Here is a 16,822-nt window from a genome sequence, read left to right as displayed (position 1 = left end):
ACATGCTTCAAATGGCTGGAAAGTCTACGATGAGAGATTCGTGAATGGACTTCTTACATGGCAACAGATTTTTTCCAGCCATGCACAGACATAATAGTTTACAGTAAGTGAAACTGAGCTACATTTAGAACTCGAATGTTTTACATTATTTATATGCAACTCACACAGCCTAAAGATAAAGCTGTCCAGACTGAAACGAGTGGCTACAGAAATGTAACACCAAACAGTCTGGAGGAAATAATGCAGCAAAACGACGGGAAATGTAGAAAATTACACAACCGCCAGCTTTATACTCGCCTACTGCTAACCATTGACTGCAGCAATCAAGCACTAGCCATTCTAGTTCTTAATAATGGCAATTAGGGCAAATACTAGTGATGAGCGAACATGCTCAGATATCGTGTTAACCGAGTATCTTGGGCGTGCTCGGATAATATGTTTGAGTCCCCGAGACTGCATGTGTTGCAGCTGTCAAACAACCGTGGGACATGGAGCCGCGGGGACTCGAATATATTATCTGGGCACCACAACAAAGTCACTCAGTTAGCACCCAAGGCATGCTGAGATAACAGCTTATCCGAGCACAATTGCTCATCAAAAACACATGGTGACTGAGCATTTTCCGTGAGGATTTGCATGCAAAGAAAAAATCTGTTCTCTAAATTATAAGCTACGAGTAAATTAAATTTTAGAAATCGCATCTCCAGATTACTGATATTTTCTGCACATATTCTGACATGCAATGTACGGTAAACGTTAAAAACTGCAGTGTGTCAATTTTTTGTGCGGAACTCATCGTGGATTTCACCCTTTGCATTTTGGATAAGGTTGCAGATTTGCAGCCATGTTTTGTGGGTTTTACCACAGATTTGCTGTGGTTTTGTGGCGAAATTCTGCAAAGGATTAGCTGCTGACAAATCATACTCATGTACAGGTACCCCTTTATTATATTTTTTTTTTTATGAGAATACGTATTGAAAATCTCAAGTAATTAAAGAAACCTTCATGAAGATTTTTTAATGTGGATATGTGCATGCAGTGTAGTGTGAGTGCATTGATATGTTCACCTCCGCCTTCCCCAGGATCCGATGATGTCCCGCTCCTCGTATGAGTGACGTTACTGCTCTGCAGACTCTTTGGGTCACACTGCGCTCTGCGTGACCTGAAATTGGCTTTTACAATGTAAGTCTATAGAGCTGGAGCATCAGGACGAGGCCCCATAGGCTTATATCGTAAAAGGGAATTTTGGCTCATGGATAGAGAACAGAGTGATCTGAAGAGTGTGAAAAGCGGTGAAAACGCTGAGAAGAGGAGCCAAACGGCGCTGGATACATAACTATATACAGATTTATGAAAGCACCATTCCAGTTTTTTTTTTCTTGCAGCACTGTAGTGGTGTTACTAATCTAAGTTCCCTGCCCCTAGTATTATACTTATCAGATGCCATTTTCATCTGCTATAAGCGCTGTTCCGGTCGATGTTCAGCAGTATGTGACCTGTCGAATCTCTTCAGTGTTTTCTGGGCGATTCGGAAGTCACAACTCAATGTAAGTCTATAAACAGCCAGAATAAGGCCAGAATGAGGGCCTCGTAGACTTACACTGAAAGCTTGTGAACGTTACCGCTGACTTTCGGTCAGTCAGAAGTTGTGGTCACAAGATGACAATGCAAGCCTGGAGCGCCACCGGGAAGAGCTGAAGATGTGGGCTGATAGATATAAGACTAGGGGCAGGGAACTTAGATTAGTGGCACCACTCCAGTGTTACAATAAAAAAAACAAACACTGGAGTAGTGCTTTATAAAAAAAAAAGTCATAAGGCTTTTTTAATAACACATTATAATGGGACAATGCAATTTTCAAACCCACATTAACAAATAGAATACATCTGTATAGGATTCAGATTATGCTGCAAATTTTTATCCCAGAGTTATCTTCTTGCAATGCAATAAGAAAATTCCGCAGCAAGTCCAACAAATGCAAATTTAGTTGCAAATAAGTGGCAGATCTTGCGCCAAATGAAGAATATCAAAAACCTGAATTCGCTGATACTAAGAGATTTGTCCAAAATTCTTTTGTCCATATAGGGTCTATGAAAAAGCTTTATAACTTTTCATTATGCAAAACATATACTTGATGAAAGTGGAATAACCTCTTTAAACAGCATTAACTAAAGCCTGAGAAAAGCAAACATGCCATTTCTTTCTCACCCCGTCTATATAATCAGACCCCTCCCAATGCAGTCTACTTTTACCAACATTTTTGAAAGAATGGCTTGTGCTACAGATCTCGCTGAATTTTAGTATGGTGCTACAATAAGAAGTCAGTTTGGGATAGGTCTTCCTTCCAAAATATTACACAATCAATTTTGAGTGATATTATTGTAAAGTGGAAAGAACCGCAGCAACTTAGCTTTGAAGTGGAGACCACATAAAGTTACAGAACGAGGTAGGGGAGTGCTGAGGAGCAGAGGGCATAAAAGTCACCAATGCTCATGCTAAAACAATAAAAGGTTATGTTGGTGCGTTGAAACTGGAATTAATGAGGATACAGTAATAAAAATGAAATACCTTTTTATTTAGAATTTTGAAAATGTATTGTTTTTATCTCGCACGGTTCAATTTGCTGTACCACTGACCTAGTTCGGTTCTGCGCCCCTCTCCCTTACTGTTAAAGTGCCATACAATGTCCTATTGGACTTAACAGCCACTCTAGCGCCACCATACTACCAATTTCTTTTGTACCAATGCTCTGCTAACTCCATAAGAGCCCAAACCTCTCACAGTTGCTCACAATTTGGTGAACATCTGACCATCTTTGCTTCGGAGAGACTCTGCCTATCTAACATGCTCTTGATTATGCATAGTCATATGAATTAGATTAAATTTGACCTTCTAGCTGTTTTTTATTACTAGCACTTTTGCTAGCCCTGTCCCAACTCTTTTTGACATGTCTTGCTGCCATCTATTTCTAGGTAAATTCATTTTTTCACAACAAATAGAAAATTGTCAAATTACAAATCATTGCATTCTTGTTTTCTCTACATTTTAAACAGCATCCCAAGTTTTTTTGGAATTGAGGTAGAATGAAAGTCATAATTTCTGTCGGTGCAATATGTCGATGTCGCCATACTTTTTCCATATACAGATGTAGTAATTCTTAAAATGACAAAAATATCCTGCACAACAGTGTAACTTGCTACCTAACAATAGAAATGTAATAGATTTTGTTGTGTTAACAGTTAACATTCTACATCGTGAGATCTTTCTTGTATGTTAGTTTAAGAACAGCTACATTTACAGTATCAATTCTTTCCAGGTTTTAGGCTCTCTGATTACTGTCATTCATTAGGAACCTGCCCTGGTCATTTGATGGACATGGATGCGTGGCTCATTAGAAGACATATGTCTGATATCAGTACTGTTACCCACGTTACTTTTATCCACAGGAAGTCAACAATGAGGATGATTATTGCATGACAGCATGCAGAGATCTCAGAAATAGCAACCAATTTATACAGAACATTCATTGTGCTAATCACAGTGGACCCTGACCGATAACATGATAGCCTAAACAATCCAAAAAGAACTTGTCATCAGACATCTCATTGTAGGATAACTTCCTTTTAAAAATGGAGTTATTGGAGTTGTCCAGGACTTAAGCTGGCTTTTCTCATTAGATGGCTTTCAGCCAAACGATGCTTTACCATCTCAACAGACACTCCTATATACAGGAGCACTCGCTCAACCAAGTGCTCCTATGTTTTTTATAAGAAATCTGCCGACTGACACATTGGCTGGAAGCTTGTCTTGAACCAGCGACATCTCTGACGACCATCAGTTGGCCTGTGCCATAATACACATTAAAGTGTTGGCCGAATCTGTTGAATTCATCGCGTTCAGCTGACATTAGTCTAATGTGCTTTTTAGGGCCCTCAGATATTGATGCTGGACCTTTCCTTAGGATATGATATTGATGCTCCAGCTTTTGAATAGGTCATCAATACCAGCTCAATAGTGGTCCAATACTAGTAACATGTTTTTACTTCTGGTAGGGTGCATGTTGTTGACAATCTAATTTTCACAACCTATTCCAAGGGTCTACCAGTATCCAAGTCATGGATAAGATCTTTAAATGCTGCCCAAACGCTAGATGAAAATAATTGCTCTTTTTACAATTAACTTTCTCATTTCTCTTGAATACATAAACCTTGAACGATGAGGTAGAGAAGGCAGGTGCACAATTAACTTTCTGTTACTAGTCAGAAAGGCATTGGTGTCAGTACCCCACCTTTCCAATGTACAGCTCCCCACAATCATCCTTGAATGTGCAATATGCAATGTAGATAAACTTTTGGTACCTTTCTTCCCTTAATTATTTGTATCCTCATCAGAAGGAATCTGCATGCTTGGCTTCTGCATTATTCATTCATTCCCTACGGGGCTGAGAGTGCTGCCCTTTGCCTTTTCCGGCAGCCCCATAGAGAATGAATGGCGCTTGTGGTTGGATGTCTGCCCTTCTGTTCCATTTTGCTAGCTTTGTCTTATTAGTAAGTGTGATGATGTCATAAGAATGTACCTGCGGTGTAGAGTCTCATTCATTCCAGACCAATGGATCAGGGGAACTGGGTTAGGGGAGTAGTTTTATCTATTTTTAGTCAGTTAGTACTTAAGAGGGAAACTGTGGGAATGTCATACTGTGTAGACTGGCACTGGGGACATCATTCTATGTGGGGACATCACATTGTGTAGGGAATGTGGAGACATAATACTGTATGTGGAATGCAGAGGACATGATACTGCTTGTGAGGGGCTTTGGCAGCATCATACTGTGTGGGGGCTGTGGGGTCCATCATACTGAGTGAGTGGCTTTGGGGTCCATCATACCATCATAAGTTGTGAGAGGCTGTGGGGTCCACCAAACTATGTGTAGAGGACTGTAGGGTCTAATATATGGTGTGTGTGACTGTTTGGCCATCATACTGTGTGTGGGGAGCTATATCGTCTATGTAATTGAATGTGTGGGCATCACGCTGTGTTTCGGTGAATGGAGCTGCATATTGTGTGAGGGGACATCATACTGTGTGGGGGGCACTGCAAACATATTGTGTAGTTGGAACTGTTAATAATGGTACCGTATAATTTACTGCTTCTTATAAATTTTATAAAAAGCAGTAAATTAAATGGTGTTACGGTAATTAGCTGCTACTGAATACATATTGCAAGAAATCTTATCACAACATGTACTAACAAAGGTAGCCAGTCACCATACTTAATATTGCTCAATATTAAGTGATAAAAATGATAATATAATAATTAGCAGAATTACTTTTGGCCTGTTGGTTCAACCCTTAAAATAGTCATGGTCTCTCATGTGGCTCCTTTGGAAAATTAATTGTTTACCCCTGGTATATAGTATAAAATGGGAAAAAATCCTGCTGTGTAGTGCTAATTACCACAATGGGTGAGCTATTTCAGCTTAATCACAAAGCTCTGCAGACATTTTACACAAATGACCCTCATGTGAAGTCAGATCTCACATATGATCATGTTGGGTTTCCTGTACGACTACCAGAAGCGACACGCAATGCTGACAAGTGACTGAGTGAAAATACTCCAAAGTCTATGGCTTATCACCGCAATGTGTATTACAAGAAGCAATGCAGGGAAATAAAGCCTATATATACAGTGGGGAAAAAAAGTATTTAGTCAGACAGCAATAGTGCAATTTCCACCACTTAAAAAGATGAGAGGCGTCTGTAATTTACATCATAGGTAGACCTCAACTATGGGAGCCAAACTGACAAAAAAAAATCCAGAAAATCACATTGTCTGTTTTTTTTTCATTTTATTTGCATATTATGGTGGAAAATAAGTATTTGGTCAGAAACAAGCAATCAAGATTTCTGGCTCTCACAGACCTGTAACTTCTTCTTTAAGAGTCTCCTCTTTCCTCCACTCATTACCTGTAGTAATGGCACCTGTTTAAACTTGTTATCAGTATAAAAAGACACCTGTGCACACCCTCAAACAGTCTGACTCCAAACTCCACTATGGTGAAGACCAAAGAGCTGTCAAAGGACACCATAAACAAAATTGTAGCCCTGCACCAGGCTGGGAAGACTGAATCTGCAATAGCCAACCAGCTTGGAGTGAAGAAATCAACTGTGGGAGCAATAATTAGAAAATGGAAGACATACAAGACCACTGATAATTTCCCTCGATCTGGTGCTCCACGCAAAATCCCACCCCGTGGGGTCAGAATGATCACAAGAACGGTGAGCAAAAATCCCAGAACCACGCGGGGGGACCTAGTGAATGAACTGCAGAGAGCTGGGACCAATGTAACAAGGCCTACCATAAGTAACACACTACGCCACCATGGACTCAGATCCTGCAGTGCCAGACGTGTCCCACTGCTTAAGCCTGTACATGTCCGGGCCCGTCTGAAGTTTGCTAGAGAGCATTTGGATGATCCAGAGGAGTTTTGGGAGAATGTCCTATGGTCTGATGAAACCAAACTGGAACTGTTTGGTAGAAACACAACTTGTCGTGTTTGGAGGAAAAAGAATACTGAGTTGCATCCATCAAACACCATACCTACTGTAAAGCATGGTGGTGGAAACATCATGCTTTGGGGCTGTTTCACTGCAAAGGGGCCGGGACGATTGATCCGGGTACATGAAAGAATGAATGGGGCCATGTATCGTGAGATTTTGAGTGCAAACCTCCTTCCATCAGCAAGGGCATTGAAGATGAAACGTGGCTGGGTCTTTCAACATGACAATGATCCAAAGCACACCGCCAGGGCAACGAAGGAGTGGCTTCGTAAGAAGCATTTCAAGGTCCTGGAGTGGCCTAGCCAGTCTTCAGATCTCAACCCTATAGAAAACCTTTGGAGGGAGTTGAAAGTCCGTGTTGCCAAGCGAAAAGCCAAAAACATCACTGCTCTAGAGGAGATCTGCATGGAGGAATGGGCCAACATACCAACAACAGTGTGTGGCAACCTTGTGAAGACTTACAGAAAACGTTTGACCTCTGTCATTGCCAACAAAGGATATATCACAAAGTATTGAGATGAAATTTTGTTTCTGACCAAATACTTATTTTCCACCATAATATGCAAATAAAATGAAAAAAAAAACAGACAATGTGATTTTCTGTATTTTTTTCTCTCAGTTTGTCTCCCATAGTTGAGGTCTACCTATGATGTAAATTACAGACGCCTCTCATCTTTTTAAGTGGTGGAACTTGCACTATTGCTGACTGACTAAATACTTTTTTTCCCCACTGTATATATAAATGATACCTGGAAATATACAGTATGTATTAACCTGCGGCAGGATTTGCCTGTTTCTTACCATGATTAATGGTTTTTATCGTGATAACTGTTGGCAGATGCCGTATTTATCTACACTGAGGGCTATTTATTCTGTTCTGCAAACTGAGATCCAACGTGGTCATTGTATTTGAGATGATTCACAATATTCAGTGGTTAATTATTTTCCATTACAAAGAGTACAAAAGAAATGAATAATGTTCAGTGAACAACACACAGTTGAACTGAAAAGTTTACATACCCCGGCAGAATCTTTGCTTTCTTGGCCTTTTTTCAGAGAATATGATTGATAACACCAAAACTTTTTCTCCACTCATGGTTAGTAGTTGGGTGAAGCCATTTATGGTCAAACTACTGTGTATTCTCTTTTTAAATCACAACGACAACCCAAAACATCCAAATGACCCTGATCAAAAGTTGACATACCCTGGTGATTTTGGCCTGATAACATGCACAGAAGGTGACACCAATAGGTTTGAATGGCTACTAAAGGTAACATCCTCACCTGTAACCTGTTTGCTTGTAATCAGTGTGTGTACATAAAAGCTGAGTGAGTTTCTGGGATCCAGACAGACTCTTGCATCTTTCATCCAGCCACTGATGTTGCTGGATTGTGAGTCATGGGGGAAGCAAAAGAATTGTCAATGGATCTACGGGAAAAGGTAGTTGAACTGTATAAAACAGGAAAGGGATACAAAAAGAGATCCAAGGAATTGATCATGCTATTTAGCAGCGACAAATTGGGTGACGCTTGGAGGGACTGGAGCGTGACGCCACAGGTCACTTACTTCATCATGAGCTGCGGAATTTCTTCCGCCAGAAATCTCATTCCAATCTCTAACTGAAGTAACATTTGTGGCGGGATGCATGGAGGCGCGTGCCGCTTGTCAGGCACTCCTGATTAATTAAGAGGAACACGTCTCTTCATGAACCGGGAACATCTGATTCCATGTGTAAATTAGAGAAAACAAACAAAGGCATAAAACAGCATTCTGTATCTTAAATGCTGATAATTTTGGATGGTCATAGGATCAGTCGTGCATAATATATAGCAAGGGGATGTGAGAACCACATAAATTACGACCAATAGATCCAAATATCAAAAAATAGTACATACTTTATTCAAGGATTTACACAGAATGGGATATGGGGAACATGTGTACAGAAATAAAGTGCTGCAGTGCAAAAAGACACATGACCTAGCCCTGGCCATATATATCTCTATATACATATTAGTCTGTGACTCAAAAATGGCATCAATACCAGCTCCACTGTAGGCATAAATATCCCGACAGCCTCAGAATATCAAGGGATAGACACACAATCCCTTAATATTTATGTATGTCCATACAAATGGCAAAGGTGAATGAATATTATATGTACTGTACCTATATCGCAAATGTGACTAATCGCACATACATTGGCAGTATAATCTGTCAAAAGGCTGCAACAAGATGTCCACCCCTACCTATAACAAATAACCCACCCACCCACATAGGCGTAAGTGATGTCGGGGCAGAACATACCTCCAGAGAGGGAAGAGCAGAATGGCCGGGCGGTCCACGCGTCTCCCCGACGCGCGTTTCGGAGGAATTCTCCTTCGTCAGGGGGCTTGTATTGATGCCATTTTTCCCCATTTTCCGTTCTGTGTAAATCCTTAAATAAAGTATGCACTATTTTTTGATATTTGGATCTATTGGTCGTAATTTATGTGGTTCTCACATCCCCTTGCTTCCATGTGTAAATTGCAGTCTTGATGAATTGAGATCCAAATTTATTTCAAAATACAGTGGCAAAATGTCCCCTTAAAGGGGACTTGTCAGGTCTCTTGACATGACTGTTTTAGTAAATACTTGTATTTCTCAGAAAATTTTAATTCTGATGAACCTTTTCTTGAAACTTCTTGTTATGCTATTCCTCTGTTATAATAGTTAGAAATGTAAAAATAAGTAAACTGGGTGTTGCCGTTCCCCTCGTCAAAGTGTGTGTGTATGCACAGTCTTATAAGATTAGCACTGATTGGTCCGTGTCACGCTGTGAAAGGCCACACCCACAATTGGCGACAGCCCAATCTCAATTCATACATTTTTTGGGGTAATGCTAGATGAATGATAGGGTAATAATGTTCAGCTCTAACTAAATAATGCTGCATAATTGTTATTTTATGGATAATCTTTTTACTTACTAAAATGACAGGTCCTCTTTAACACCGACGACATACTACTATGTCATTTGTTGGATCCATGACTTTGATACAGGCTCACAAGCAAGCCCGCATCTTTCCTGGCAGATGACGCCTTTTGCTATTCAGTCATATTCTTGATGCGATCGTGAGGCGCCAATGGATTGACATGACAGCCTGGCGTTTGAAAACAAACTGTGATATTGCTTTGCATAGTACAAGCAACAGAATGATCATAGGTTCAAGTCCCTTAAGGGGAAAAACAAATAGAGTAGATAGTTTTCCTTTTTTCACAAATCTCAAAAAATAAAATATATATAAAAAAAAGTTAAAATCAACCCCCTTCCCCCATTAAAAATACAGATTAAAAAAACAATAAAAAATTACACATTTGTTATTGCTGTGTTCGTAAAAGTCCAATCAAAATATAAAATAAATTTACTCAATTGGTGAATGGCATAATGAGTAAAAAAAAAAAAAAATCTAAACTCAGAATTATATTTTTTGCAATAACATGCAATAAATAGCATTTAAAACACTGTATTTACGTCAAAATGGTATCAGTAAAAATATCAGCTCAGAGCACAAAAAAAAGCCCTCACACAGACCAATAAACCAAAAACTGAAAAGGTTATGTGTCTCGGAAAATGACAAGTGAATATTTTTATTTTGTTATTCTATTTTATATTTTTATTTTATTAATTTATTTTTTTAACACAGGTCTGATTTTTTTCACTACTTAAATGAAAGAAAAAAAAAAAAAATCTATGTATGTTTGGTATCTGCAGAAATGTACTGACCTGTAGAATCATATTGCCAGGTCAGTTTTACCTTATTGTGAACATGGTAAATAAAAAAAACAATTGCCGCATTGCTCTTTTTTCTCTATTTCGTTGTACTTGGAGTTTTTTTCCCTATTGCCAGTACATCACATAATAAAATTAAATGGTGTCATTCAAAATTACAACAAATTCCCATATGACTATGTAGACAAAACAATAATCAAGTTATAGATCTTGGAAGAAGGGGAGGAACAAACAAAAGCACAGAAACAGAAAATTGCATCGGCAGGAGGGGGTTAACAGTGGTCAGGGAGATAGCAAAGAGTCATGATAGGAATCAAATTTCGTAAAGGCAGACTCTTTAAACTATCAGGAGTGGATAGGCAAGTGCGATTTTTATTAACATCAATAATCTAACTTCAAACTATGACCTCCCATGTGCTCCACTCCTTTAATAAATACATAAAAAATATTAAAAGTTGCAAATAGTCAAAAGTAAACTAATAGAGCTCAAATGAAGGTCCATTTGTCAGACTACAAAAAAGGCATATTATTATTATTATTTATTGTTATAGCGCCATTTATTCCATGGCGCTTTACATGTGAGGGGGGTATACATAAAAACAAGTACAATAATCTTAAACAATACAAGTCATAACTGGTACAGGAGGAGAGAGGACCCTGCCCGCGAGGGCTCACAATCTTCAAGGGATGGGTGATAATACAGTAGGCGAGGGTAGAGCTGGTCGTGCAGCGGTTTGGTCGATCGGTGGTTACTGCAGGTTATAGGCTTGTCGGAAGAGGTGGGTCTTCAGGCTCTTTTTGAAGGTTTCGATGGTAGGTGAGAGTCTGATATGTTGTGGTAGAGAGTTCCAGAGTAGGGGTGATGCGCGAGAGAAATCTTGTATGCGATTGTGGGAAGAGGAGATAAGAGGGGAGTAGAGAAGGAGATCTTGTGAGGATCGGAGGTTGCGTGCAGGAAAGTACCGGGAGACGAGGTCACAGATGTATGGAGGAGACAAGTTGTGGATGGCTTTGTATGTCATGGTTAGGGTTTTGTAATGGAGTCTCTGGGCAATTGGGAGCCAATGAAGGGATTGACAGAGGGGAGAAGCTGGGGAATAGCGGGGGGACAGGTGGATTAGTCGGGCAGCAGAGTTTAGAATAGATTGGAGGGGTGCGAGAGTGTTTGAGGGGAGGCCGCAGAGCATGAGGTTGCAGTAGTCAAGGCGAGAGATGATGAGGGCATGGACTAGGGTTTTTGCAGATTCTTGGGTGAGGAATGAACGGATGCGTGAAATATTTTTGAGTTGAAGTCGGCAGGAAGTGGAAAGGGTTTGAATATGTGGTTTGAAGGAGAGATCAGCATCAAGGATTACTCCGAGGCAGCGAGCTTGTGGGACTGGGGAGAGTGGGCAGTCATTTACTGTAATTGATAGGTTCGTAGGGGGGGTCACGTGAGATGGGGGAAAGATGATGAATTCTGTTTTGTCCATGTTGAGTTTCAGATATCTAGTGGAGAAGAAGGATGAAATAGTGGACAGACATTGAGGGATTCTGGTTAGTAGGGAGGTGATATCTGGTCCAGAGATGTAGATCTGTGTGTCATCAGCATAAAGATGATACTGAAAGCCATGAGATTCTATGAGCTGTCCCAGGCCAAAGGTGTAAATAGAGAACAGCAGGGGCCCTAGGACTGAACCTTGTGGGACTCCGACAGATAGGGGGCGAGGTGAGGAGGTGGTGTGTGAGTGGGAGACGCTGAATGTCCGGTCTGTTAGGTATGATGAGATCCAGGAGAGGGCCAAGTCTGTGATGCCGAGGGATGAGAGGGTCTGTAATAATAGGGAATGGTCCACTGTGTCAAAGGCAGCCGACAGGTCCAGGAGGAGGAGGACAGAGTAGTGTCGCTTGCTCTTGGCAGTTAAGAGGTCATTGGTGACCTTAGTAAGGGCAGTTTCAGTGGAGTGGTGTGACCGGAAGCCAGATTGTAAGCGGTCGAAGAGGGAGCAAGAAGAGAGATGGGAGGACAGTTCAAGGTAGACGTGTTGTTCCAGTAGCTTGGAGGCGTATGGGAGAAGTGATATAGGGCGATAGCTAGATACAGAGGATGGGTCAAGAGAGGGCTTTTTGAGGATAGGTGTGATGGAGGCATGTTTAAAGCTTGAGGGGAAAACACCAGTTGTTAGTGATAGGTTGAAGAGATGGGTTAGGGTTGGGATGAAGACTGTGGTGAGGTTTGGGATGAAGTGGGATGGGATCGGGTCGAGTGCACAGGTGGTGAGATGTGATCTTGAGAGTAGAGTGGAGAGTCGATCTTCTGTAATGGTGGAGAAGTTGGTTTTGAAGGTGGAGGGCTGGGAAGTCGGGAGGAAGGGCTCTGGGGGTTGTTGACCAAAACTGTCCCTGATGTTATCAATTTTCTGCTTGAAAAATGAGGCAAAGTCTTCAGCTGAGATGAGTGGGGAGGGAGGAGGTGCTGGGGGGCGGAGGAGAGAATTGAAGGTGTTGAATAACTGTTTAGGGTTGTGAGACAGGGAGGATATGAGAGATGAGAAGTAGGTTTGTTTAGCTGTGGCGAGTGTGGTCTTGAAAGTAGTGAGGGACTGTTTGAATGCGATGAAATGCTCGTTGGAGTGGGATCTTTTCCATCTGCGCTCAGCAGCCCTGGAAGCTCGCCTCAGCTCTTTGGTCAGGCTGGTGTGCCAGGGCTGTCTGTTGATTTTGCGAGTTTTGGTATGTGTAAGTGGGGCAGCGGATTCCAAAGCTACAGCTATTGTGGTGTTATATAGAGCGGCAGCGTCATCCGCATTGTGTAAGGAACTTATATCTGTAAGAGGGAGGAGGGATTCGGAGAATGAGTGTAGGTCAAGGTGTTTAAGATTCCTGCGAGGGTGTGAAAGTTTGTGGGGTGGGGATTGTAGACATGGAGTGAAGAGGGAGGAGAATGTGAGCAGGTTGTGGTCAGAGAGAGGCATATGTAGTTTATTCAATTCATAATTTAAAAAAAAAAAGGAAAGTTTCAAAAACCTATGTGTCTCCATGGTAACAAACTACATACAAACCCGGTGAAGTCTAATTCTACAGTCAGGGCTGGCGTTAGGGGTAGGCAGACAAGGCAGCTGCCTAGGGCCCACGCCAACCAGTGGCATGAAGCTAATAGTGGCACATAACGCTGCCGCTATAGGGCCCCTGAGTAAGAGGGGCCTGTTGCTGCCCTCCCCCAACTTATCGGCAACTTAGATGTCAATACAGTGGAAAGCAGTGATGGAGGGGAGTGTCATGTGATGCTCCCTCTCCCAACACTCCCCCTCTGCCTGTGACTCAATGTGCTTGAGCAGTGGAGCGATGAGACACTCACATGCTCTGAATAAGCTAGAGCAGCAGGGGAACAAGGAGGAGAGGTAAGTATTGTGTGTGTATGTGTGTGTGATTGTGGATACTTCACACTAGACCTTGAAAATCAAGGTTCCAGAGTCTGGAGGAAGAGTGGAGAGACAGACAATCCAAGCTGCTTGAGGTCTAGTGGGAAGTTAGAACAATCAGTGATGCTTTGGGGAGCCATGCCATCTGCTGGTGTAGGTCCACTGTGTTTCATCAAGACCAAAGTCAGCACAGCCGTCTACCAGGAAATTTTAGAGCACTTCATGCTTCCCTGGAGATGGAAAGTTCATTCTCCAGCCTGACTTGGCACCTGTCCACACTGTAAAAAGTACCAATACCTGGTTTAAAATAACAGTATCTCTGTGCTTGATTGGCCAGCAAACTCGCCTGACCTTAACCCCGTAGGAAATCTATGGGGTATTGTCAAGAGGAAGATGAGAGACACCAGACCCAACTATACAGACGAGCTGAAGGCAGCTATCAAAGCAACCTGGGCTTCCATAAAACCTCAGCAGTGTCAAAGGCTGATCGCCTCCATGCCGCATTGATGCAGTAATTGATGTAAAAGGAGCCCCGACCAAGTATTGAGATGCATCACTCTGTTTGTAATGTATATAATATATGAGTTTCACTTTTTGTGTTGAAGAACTGAATTAAATTAACTATTTGATGGTATTCTAATTTTGTGAGACGCACTTGTATGTTCTATGAGGGGATTACATTATACTTTGATGGGGGCTGCATTATAGTCTGATGGGGGCTGCATTACACTCTGAGGGGGTTGCAGTATACAGGGCTGCATTATACTCTGAGGGGGGCTGCATTATACTCTATCAATGACCATGGGGAGTGCATTTTACTATATGTACTATATGGGACCCGCATTATACTGTATCAAGGACAATCATTTTTCCTCAGCCAGAGTAAGGGTAGGTGCACATGGTCAGTAAACAATGCGCGTTGGACGCTGTGTACTTGCGTCCAGATGTTACAGCTTAGGGAATGGGATTTCAAGAAATCCCATGTCCACTATGCGTGCACACACACCTGTGGCTCACCAGCGCAGACGGACATGCGGCGCATCTCTCCAGACAGCAGCAGGTCTATTCATCTTGCGCATACACAAGCTTCCGTAAGATAAATTTCACCCGTACAATGTATTGGACGAGGTGAATCCGCACGGTTCAATGAACACATGTGGAATCACCTGCGTTCAATAGCCGGCAGTGCTTTAGACGCAGCAGTAATGTGTTGCGTCCAAAGCACTGCCAATTAGTGAACATGTGCACCTACCCTAAAGAGACCGAGAAACAAGCGTCGAATGACTTTAATATTGTCGACTGCATTCATTTAGCAGCCTGAACTCGGCACAAGTAAACACAACCAAAATGTTTCTGTGGTGCAATATGCGAGCATTTGGGGCCCCGCTTTAAACTTTTGCCCAGGGCCCCACTTTGTCTGAAATCGGCCTTGTCTACAGTTGTAGGTAAGGTAGGAGTGAGGGCAACCGACCGGGGGGTGGTCCGTTACTGGCCGCAGGCGGACTTGAGACAGAGACATGATCGTATCCAACAGGTCTTCTTTATTATTTACCCGGCAGCTACGCAACAACTTCACAGCCTCATTTCGTGACTGCTCGACAGCCTCCGCGGCCTCCCACAGCCACTACACGACACCACACACAGCAGCTGCTTGTCAATCTCCACAGCCGCACTCAGCAGCTGCTTGTCAATCTCCACAGCCGCACTCAGCAGCTGCTCGTCACTCTTCACAGCTGCACACAGCAGCCGATCGATGATTCCCTCAGCTACACACAGTAGCTGCTTGACTTCGTACACAGGCCCGGGTACCTTTACTTTCTTTCATTGACAAATGGACGTCCCTCGCGGCTCTGTCACTGTGGCTGCCCTAGGCCTACCACCACAGCGTTTCACCAGTCCGAGTCCGTTCAGTTTAGTGGTACCCCAGGCTGTCTCTGTCTGCGGCCTCTCTCTGCTCTCCATCTGTGGCCTCTGCTGTCTATGTCTTCGGCTAATCCTGTCAGGGCCACCCCCCGTAACTGGCACAACTGTCAGTCCTCTCAGGAACTTCCTTCCTCCTCAGCCGTGCTTCTTGTGTCCTGTGCTCCCTTCGCTGACTGACTCTTCCAGAACCTTCTATCTGCCTTTTATCACCTTCTGCTCTGGTAACTCCGCCCCCATGACTCAACAATTTTTTCTAGCCAATGGCTGATGTTTAGTCCTATCCTTCAACCCTACAACTCTCCACTGCCCTCTAATGGTCAAACCCCAACACTACGCTTCTTTCTCTTTATCTACAGCCGTTTTCCATCTCTCACTCCTACACTGCCTTACACCCTTTGCCTTCCTATTACAGACAGGTTCGTCCGTCAATTCACCTTCCCTACACAGTCATATGACTGTTCATCAGCTCCTTACTGAATAAATGAAAATTAGCAAAAAAACAGGTGACAAATTGGAGGAGCTATGACATCAGAATCAGACTAAACAGAGTTTGCTTGTAACCTGACATAAAATATGATGCAGACATAAAAGATGAGAATATTTCCAATCACAATCAGTAAAGTTGCTTCAGTTTTTTTTATAGATATAAATTTTTAGTCTTAAAAATGTAAAGTTTATATCCAGATGTTTTTTTTCAGAAATGTAGTTTATTTTAATACAGATGTTTACAGACTTCATTGTTTTCTGCCGTCACGCACAATTGAAAGAGAAAAATCTAATGTGTATGAAATGAAGTGAAATATGTATATCTAAATGATTAACCATACTGTCTGAAAGTTTGACTCCTCACAATAGAGGTCATTCATGGAATTGCCGCCTTCAGTGAAAACACAATTTGTCTTTATTTACACGACTACGCTTGATTTGGTGGTATACATTTTTTTCTGCTTACAAGATAACTTACTTTATCATGAATCCTGTTAATTCGTGCTTTGTATCATATGCTTGGCTGGATATTGAGTTTTTTGTTTCCTCTTTTTTATGAGCTAAAGGAGTATTTCTTCTCAAAGAGTAATTCCAATTTTGCTTTGTGTTTAAGGCTGCCAAAGATAAGAAACTCAAGTAGGCCTTTAACAAAAGGCTAAAAGAGCTTGAGTGTGACTACTACTTCTAA

General features: G+C 41.9%; 1 protein-coding gene across 3 annotated transcripts in view; it reads right to left on the bottom strand.

Moving 5' to 3' along the window:
• Positions 1 to 16,822, bottom strand: part of GHR (growth hormone receptor) — a 489,978-nt gene that overhangs the window by 424,074 nt on the left and 49,082 nt on the right. The window lies entirely within an intron of this gene.

This window comes from Dendrobates tinctorius, unplaced genomic scaffold, assembly GCF_039654945.1.
Source record: "Dendrobates tinctorius isolate UK_male_01 unplaced genomic scaffold, ASM3965494v1 ptg000083l, whole genome shotgun sequence".
Lineage (NCBI taxonomy): Eukaryota > Metazoa > Chordata > Amphibia > Anura > Dendrobatidae > Dendrobates > Dendrobates tinctorius.
The sequence above is the reverse complement of the archived record's forward strand: the minus strand, read 5'-3'. Positions and strand labels throughout refer to the sequence as shown.